This window comes from Heterocephalus glaber, unplaced genomic scaffold (genome assembly GCF_053883595.1).
Source record: "Heterocephalus glaber isolate CG9 unplaced genomic scaffold, H.glaber_assembly_v1.0 deba00001504, whole genome shotgun sequence".
In the NCBI taxonomy this organism is placed as follows: Eukaryota; Metazoa; Chordata; class Mammalia; order Rodentia; family Bathyergidae; genus Heterocephalus; species Heterocephalus glaber.
Genome location: NW_028258324.1, coordinates 64975929 through 64985285, shown reverse-complemented (window position 1 = coordinate 64985285; position 9357 = coordinate 64975929). Strand labels below are relative to the sequence as shown.

The window sequence follows — 9357 nt, the reverse complement described above, 5'->3', positions numbered from 1 at the left end:
ATGGTGATTTTCTTGGTGCGCTCCTGGGATGACCCTCTCAAGTACCTTGTCCGTGAAGCACACCACCTGCCAATCATCACTGACACTGTTATACACAAAGTCTTGAAAATTGGGAAAAAAATAAAGCCACTTCTAAAGGGCCTGAAGAAGATAGCCAGCCAGATTGTTCCTGGATTCAGAGACAATGGAGACTATGCTGTCTGGCCTGGACTTCCATCCCTGCAGTCACGTGATGAAGAATCTCTTCTGTTAGCTTTTCACAACCTGTTCCACTACCTGTCCAGGAATACTAACAAGATTTCCATTTTTCTCAACTTTCTGAAGTGTCAAGTTGTGTATAATGGCAACTTCTAAGCCTGTGTCCACTTCATCTATTTCTAAGATTGTCATTAATGATCCATCCCCTGGAAAGTTTCCTGTAGTTTTAATGTGTGGTTTGGTGTAAAGGTGTAAGATATCTCTTCTTAGAAAATAAAACCTGACTCTTCAGCATGGTCAAAAAAAAAAAAATGTGCAAAGTGTTACTATGAGTCTTTTTTATAAAAACTGGGCTGCCTCCCGGAAAAACAAGAACATTTAAATATTTATTGATAATAATTAGGAGAAAAAATGGAGTAAAGTGGAAGTAAAAGTGATGAGGCTGTTACAAAGATAAAGGGAGATGGGGTAAGAGAGACTTGGACACTTTAGTTGATATCCTGAGCCTACTGGTAGAGGTGGCGAAATGTAGATTGGAAACTGGGAAGAGCTGCTGACATCATCAAAATTTTCTGCTGTTTCTAAATTATGTTCTTGTATGGAACACTAAGCCTATGTAACCTAGATAATTAGGGAAACAGGTTGAGAAATACCCTAGCTGCAAGTGACAGTTTTCTGTTAAGTGAATTAAAAATCATGCAGTGCCTTTATTGGTCAAGCTCCTGAACAGGTCTAAGAGCAACTTTTTAGGGAAAATCTTCAAATTTTGTAAACTGAAACAAAATTACTTAATAGAGTAGAGAGTGAACCTTGCTGAAAACAAAATAAAGATGAGTTAATAAAAGTAAAATTGCATTCTTGGGGAATAAAAGTGGGAGAGTTAAAAACACAGCAGAGTTTTAATTATATGGCCTTCATATTTTAGTAACAGCTTGTCTGAGCAAATTCTGTTGCTTTTGTAATGAAGTAAAATTGCACTAATAAAATTACAATTATACATATCTTTATGGGTATACTTATGTGTGTGGATATATGTCTGCCTGTGTATTTATTATAAACAACTCTCCTCTGAAACCTCACATCGTGTGCTTACTCAAAAGTCTGCAGTTACAGACTCACTCTTTGTAGGGCCTTTCCGTTACCTGGGTGCCTTTTGGATGGTTGTCCCTGCTTTTAGCGGCTTATCAGAGTACTCGTTTCCATTGCATACTCTCCTTAAAGGAAAAAAAAAATCTTCACAATTTCCAGAGCTATCCAGTATGCCAGAAGTGTTTTGGCACTCTAAACAGATTGGCACCTCATTCCTTATTTCAGCTTTCTGCATAAAATTAATATATTTTGCTGGCCACACTAGAGGTGGCCATCATTCCACAGGATATGAGGCAAGCTTTCGATTGTTCATTGATTATTTCCAACAAATCACTAGCCAGTCTTAATTTCTATCCTCAATACTCTTAAAAAATATAATAACACTATAATTTCTAAATTTAAAAGGCAATTTGTCGGTGTTAGCTAAGACTCTTTAACATTATAAATATATCTGGATATAAATATGTGAAAGATTATTTTGAATTGACACCTGATTTCCTTTTAAATGGTCAGTTTTCTTATGCAGTGGAGAGGCAAAAAATAAAACATTACTTTGACTACTTATTAAATATAAGAAAAGATGTTATTAGCTGTATTACTAGAGAAAGAGAAATTATGTAATGTTTGCTTATTACATCCTATAAATAAATTTTCCAAAGAGGAAAACTCTCCAACAAATATGATAATAAATTTAAGCAATTCATTGATAGTTTGAGTACTTCTGAGTAATATTTTTTATCTTTTTTTTTCTTTTTCTTTTGGTAATGGGGATTGAACTCAGGACCTTGCACTTGCAAGGCAGGAGGCAGAACCACTGAGCTAAATCCCCAACCCTTATTTTTTATCTTTATAACATAAAAATCTGGCATTTTGATTAGTACATATTGTTTCTTTTGTAAGTCAAATCATAGGTGTGGAATTGACATTATTTTAGGGTAAAACAACTATTTTGATCACAAATATCAAATTATCTTGGTTACTTTGCTCATTACTGGGACAAAATACCCAACACCCAAAGTTAAAGAAGGAATGGTTTATTTAGCTCACAGTTGGTAGAGGTTTCAGTCCATAGTTGACTAGCTCAAAGACAAGGTGGCAAGGTAAAGAGGCCTCACAGAAGAGAAACAGTCCAAGGTGTGGCTAGCAGAAAGCAGCAAGCAGCAGCAGCAGCAGCAGCAACAACAAACCTAACTTCTTTCTGCCACTTTATATTCCATCCAGGCTACAAGTCTATTGATTGGTGTCATCTATACCCAGTGTGGGGGCTTCCATTATCCATGTCATTTATTACAGTATCACACCTTTAATCCATGTTCACACACCCTAAATCCAGCCACCTCTGAAAAGTCCCACCTAGGAGCATATGAGGTTTTGGAGGATATCTAGATCCAAGGCATAACAAAACAATATCACGTTTATCACCAATTACTCCATTTTGAATAGAGGTAAAAGTGTGATTTTATTTTCTCAAAACTGTTAATAAAATAACATAATATGATAGATTTTGCCAGGATCTAATATTAAATGCTAAAAATGTCCATATGGAGTTATTGTGTACAAAATAGCAGAATGAAATGAATTTGGAAGTGAAATATTCCTTTGTAATGTATATTCCATTCCCTTTCTTTATTCTGATTTTTAAAACTCATTCTCTATTGAGAGTGGGGTCTTATAGCCAACACATTTTCAATGTCTCATTTTCTCCTACACAATTTTGATATATTTCACATTTTTCTTTAAGTATAATATTCTGAGTGAGTTTCATTTCACTATCTATATGAATGCTATTCAGTCTTATCCCAGATCTATTTCATTTCTTTGAAAGATATTGAATTTTAAGGTTGTCTTTTATAAAAGTTGTATTCCCAGACAAATGAAACAAACTTGGCAATAAAAAACTGAAAATTAAAGGAGAATTTGTGGTCTGGTAAAAAAGAAATCAGCTAGACCTAGACGGTCAGTGTTGTACATACTCCATGACATTGGATATCATGTGCCCAAATTAGCCTTCCTCACAGGCAGCTCCAATTGAGTCTCATCCTCAGAAGGTGAAATGTGTTTCAGGTTTTCTAGACTCTTCTGATGCCCTACATCTCACTTGATGCTCTGTTTTACTTAGATAACATGAGCTAAAGGACCATATTCCTTCTTGCAAATGTGAACCTCATTAGTATTTCAGTCTGCTAGGGTCTGTAAAAATCTGATGTGAATAGTAATCCCACTTCCTGGTTTCCCTTCACCATTAAATCAAATCTAGCTAGTTGGCTGGACTCATGCACTGGCTTTCATGTTCTCTGTTGAATGTTCACAGAAAGAAACACATCCTTTAGCAGTAAGAAAAATCTCACCAAAAAAGTAAACATTCTGTACAATACGAGAAGAGAAAAAATTTCAGTTCTATTAGAATTAACATCTTAGACACCCAATTTAAGTAGAGCTTTAAAAATCTATTAAAGAACTAAAATGCAGGCAAAGATTTTCAGAGATGCCAGAAAAAGAACACAGGTTTATCTTTTTAAATTTCTTTTTAAAATATCATGAAAATCATAAAATTAAAATTACAGTTATTATTTACAGTGGTCAAAATTCCTGGTACAGAACTTTAACATCTCTCTATGGAGGTCAAGGTAATTTCAATGAACCACCTGCTATTCAAAAGAAAAACTGGAGGGGCTGGAGATTTAGCTCAGTGGTTCTGCCACCTGCCTTGCAAATGCAAGGACCTGAGTTCAATCCCTGGTACCAAAAAAACCCCCAAAAACAAAAACAAAAGAAAACCTGGTAAAAATACAATTACTATAATTAATACACTGTTTGTTGCAGATATATATGAAGAACCTTGCAGCAAATTTAACACCGAATAACCATTCAATTATTTTCTCAACATTAAATCAAAATGTAACCTCTAATACTTAGAAAAGTTTCTATGAAAATAAACTTTTTCTACCACCCCTACCCACCTGCCTATACCCATGTCTGCTTCTTCTCATACTTCCACACAAGCCCCCCCAAAAACAATCATACACCAAGTATTTAAGTGCAAATCATTTAATAAATCCTAATCGCTTGAACTCCAACTTTAATTATCTTTTAAATCATTAGCCCTATTCTCTAGATTTGCTCACATTTTTCTAAGTGTTAATTATAATCTCTGCCTCTTCAAGTGAAATGGAATTTAACATACATACTCAGAGTAAAAACAACACTCTACCTAGAGCAATTTATTTGAGATAAATAGAATTATAGGCCACATTCTCTGATCTTTATTTTTGTAGCCACTTTTGAAATTACAAGGTCATAATGAAAAAATATCTGGAATAGAAATTGAAAGAAAATACCCAGTCTCCAGTTTTTCCTCTTATGCTAATTTGATACATATCTTGTGCAAATCAAATATTCCTTCAGAGTTCACATTTTCTCACCTGTGATGCAAGTAAACTTTTGTGTAAATTCTTTGTTTTTAATCAACACATCATAATTATACATATTCTTGGGGTACAGTAAGATAGTGACACGTGTACAACATATGGTGATCACATCGAAGTAATTAGTAAATCTATTACTTCAAACATTTAAAACAGAATTATGTTAAATTTTTCAGCTATAAAAATAATATACACACATTATTGAATAATTAGAAAATCCTGAAACTTAAGGTAAAAATTAAAATCACTTGTAATCACATCACCTAAAACATTTATATTTAACACTTTATATTTTCTCATATTTCCTTTCCTTATCACTTACTTTGCTGGCTTGGAATTGACAATCCAGTTGTTTAATTGCATGTTTGTTTTCATTCAAGTAACCTGATATATTTGGTTTTAAAATCAAATACTGTAGTACTACAGATTCATGATAAACAGCTTTTCTGTTCTTATTCTACAAGTCGTTATCTCTTTGTCATATTAGTTGAGCCTCGGCTCTTCAACTTACAATCTTTTGTTATTAATATGTATGATCTTACTTTACAAATGATGTGTTTTATTGCTATTTGATTTTTATTTAGTTGCACATAGTATTAATTGAATTATCATAATCTGAGATTGAGGATTTAGGTTTCTACTATATCCTGCCACCTTCCCTCGCACACACTTTTCTTTGGCCAAGATTTACAATTTGAATAACACACATTTGAAAATATTAATTTAACAATTCTAATTAATTTAATAATGTTATTTACACTATTCATTATTAAACGTTTTTAAACAGTACTGAGTGTATTGCTCATGGCTTAATCATCTGTTAGTTAATTCAACATCTGGATTTAAATTGCCTTGTTTCCGCATTTCTTTCATTTTCTGTTTGTCAATCATTAATTTGTGGCCACATGTACACTTGATATCTTTCTCTAATCATCCTTATCCCACAGCTCTTTCTTTTCAGTTTCTGATTGGAACCATTTCTTCTGGCTGCTGCAATGACATCTCCCTGTAGATTCGCTTTCTTCTAATTTTCAGAATTCTCTACAATTCTCTTGCCTTTAATTCTTGGGCATTTCTGGATTGCTTCACTTTAGAGTTGCTTGATTATTCTCAACTTTTCCCCTGAAGATACTTAGCAAAGCAGACAAACTTGAAACCCCACTCAATTAAGACAGTCATCTCTGTCCATGTCAATCTTTCCTGGTACTAAGACCTTAAGGCCAACTCCTGTCATCTTTTCACTACATAGTCTCATCATTCTTGTGAATTAAATACTCATCCATCCCTTTACTGCAACCCTCCTGGGTTCCTGAAGGAAGATATGTTCATTCTACCACATGTAGCTTGAAGTTAGGAATAGCCAGGTCTTAAAATTGTCACGAGAAAAAATTTGGTGGTGTGTGTGTGTGCGTGTGTGTGTGTGTGTGTGTGTGCATGAAGTCTGTGCACTAATCTCTCCACACTCATCAGGCATTGGTACAAGACATTAACACTCATTTGTTCCTTCATCAGACCTCTTTCATCAGTGGACACAAATAACATTACGCTAACAGTTCTAAGTTAGCTGTCCCTGGTTTTCACTTAAGTTTCATAAGACCTCCTTCCCATTAAATTCTCATCCAGTGACTTCTTGAAATTTCTAGTATGAGGGATTATTGCTTACAAAAATTGCTTAAATGCACACTAAGCATCAAGTAAGCTACTTTAGACACTCAAGGTATACATCAGCAAAGAAAATAATGAAGTTTCAGCTCATTTATTTCTATTCTTGGCAAAAAAGACAAACACCAATCTACAAATAGAATTGAGCTATGACATACAGTAGTAGCACATGCTACATGTTATAAAGAAAAATGTACTTGCATTCGGAAGTGAGGAATGCCTGGTTGGGAGAAGCTGTGCTTACAAGTACAATATTGAGAATGGGCTTCACTGAGAAGACAGCTTTTGAAAAATTGCTACAAGAAGGTGAATAGATGAAGTAATGCTATCATCTAGAACAAACCCTGTGGCAAACAAAAAGAAAAACAGTGTTACAGCCTCCTAGGAGAGAAGGGAATAGGAAAGTGTAATGCCCAGTATACGTGAAGATAGTGTTCCTGGAACAAATGAATAAAGGAAAGAATCATTCATTAGGAGAGAAACTCAAAAGAGGTACAGATCACATAGGGCATGTGTGAAGGCCTTTGACATTCTCTCTGGTTGAAGTGTAGTATCATTGGAGTTTAGTGAAGGGGCATGATTTTTCTGGTATGGTAAAAAGATTCCTCTTGCTATTAAAGAGGATCCATACCATATATCAGCAGGGAAATGCAAATTAAAACAACTGTAAAATACATCCACATACCAATCACAATGACTGTTATGCTTTATATCTAGATGACCCTATAATGCCTCATGCAATCACAGGTGGGGATTCTGAGAGGTGATTGGATTATATGCAAAATATATCTGGCTTACTGTTAGGAGCTGGGGTCTGGTCTGAAGAGGCCGTCACTGGGGGCATGGCCTGGAAAGGTTCATCTTCCTTTGCAGCTCTTCTCTTGGGCTCTCTCTGCTTCCTGTTCTCTTGCCCTGAGCAGCTCCAGTGTGTCATTCTGTCCTGCATTGGAGCCACAGGACTATGGACTGAACCTCTACAAACTGTGAGCCAAAATAAACCTATCCTCCTTTAATTTACTGGCATAAAGTATTTTCTCAAAGCAAAGAGAACACTAATTAAGACAGTGGCCAAATTCCAGAACACTGGCGAAACCAAATACTGGAAAGGATGTGAAGCAACAGGCTCTCTCATTCATTACAGTATGAACTACAAAATGGTGTAATCACCTTGGAAGATTGGCAATTTGTTAAAATTTAAATGGGCAATCCTACTACCCTGCTCTTGGTATTTACCTAAGGAATTAAAAACATAATCCCACAGAAAAACCTGCACATTGATGTGAATAACAGCTTTGTTCCTAATTGCCAAAATTTAGAAACAACCAAGATGTCCTTCAGTGTGTAAACTGATGAATAAATGGCTGTATATCTGACAATAGAATCTTACTTAGCACTGAAATGACATAGAGTATCAAGTGATGAAAAGACATAGTTGGATCTCATACATATCACAAAGACAAAGGCACCAAACTGAAAAGACTAGGTACTATCTGATTCCAACTATATGATATTCCATCAAAACCGCCAATCGTTGCCAGGAGTTGGAGAGGAGCGAACATTGGGTAAGCAGAGCAAAGGGTATATTCGGGTATTGATATGATACCATGATAGTGGATACATGGCTTTATGAACCTGCCTAACCCATAGAATTTACAATACCAAGAATTAAACTTAATATTAACCAAGGACTCCGTGTAATGTAATACGTCAGTGAAGTTTTATCAGTTTTAACAAATGGACTGCTTGGGAAGGATGTTGATAACAATGGAGTATATACATGTATAAAGGTGAGCTAAATTGGAAAAAGCCACACCTCCTGCTCAATATTTTTGTGGACATCAAACTGCTCTTAAAAAGTATATGTAAAAGATTACTCTTACTACTGTATCAGAAGTTAAAAATAGGAGGCAAAGGCAGGAGAAAATGGACCAGTTTAGATGCTATTGCAGTCAAGAACTGAATGATGCTGAATGTCTTTCTAGAGATATAGTAGGTAGAGAACCCGGAGAATTCAGACATATTTTAAGAGTAGAGCCAACATCCGATACTCTTAAGTGGAATAAATAGGACACACAGGTATAAATAACGAATAGTTTCTCTGGTGTGAGAAACTGAAAGTGTAAATAAGGACTAAATGTATAATAGGTAATGTGAAATAGGAAGAAAAGGGGCAAAGGGGAAGGAAGTGGGAGGGCTAGGGGAAAGGATAGAAGGGAATGGGATTAATATGAGAAAATGGAAAAATAGGAACAAAATCTTTGTAAATAGGGAGGAATGGAGGGGTTGAAGGGAGGGCTGGGCAAGGGTGGAAAATAAGAACCAAGAGAGATTATGTAAAGGTGCAAATTTCCAATGATGAATGTCATTATATTGTATACCTAAAATGTACCAATGATTAGAATGAATAATGGATAATGCAAATTAGGAAGAAAAGATCCAAAGGGGTAGGGGTAGTGGGAGGGGCAGGGGAAAGGAAAGAAGGGAAAGGAAAAATGATGAGAAATGGAAATAAAGTCTTTGTAAATAGGGAAGGGTGGAGGGGGTGAAGGGAGGGCTAGGAATGGGGAAAAATAAGAACTAAGATGCATTATGTAAAGGTACAAGTTCCCAATGAGAAATGTAATTGTGTTGTATACCTACAATGTACCAATAAAAGAATTTAATAATAATAAAAAAAGAGTAAAGCCAACAAACCTTCCTGAATGAAGGGACATAGAAAATAACATAAAGAGAATACTCAAGTTCTTTAACCTGAGTCACAGAAAGGGTGACACATCATTAGCTGAGTGAGGTTTCGCTGAAACAGAATTGAGAAAAGATTAGGAGCTAAGTTTGGCCAAGCTGAATCTCAGATCTATTGATGACCAATTGGATATGTCAATTGTTTTGTACAAGAAATTTACTGGATACCACGTGGCAACTGAAATGGAGTTTTTTCCCTACTCTTCCACTGCCCAAAGGTCCCTTGTAAAGATTTTATTAC

The 9357-nt window shown here is 35.3% G+C and overlaps 1 pseudogene; it reads left to right on the top strand.

The window, feature by feature from the left end:
* LOC147825394 (prolactin pseudogene) lies at positions 1 to 354 on the top strand (annotated as a pseudogene).
* Positions 355 to 9357: the final 9003 nt, after the last annotated feature.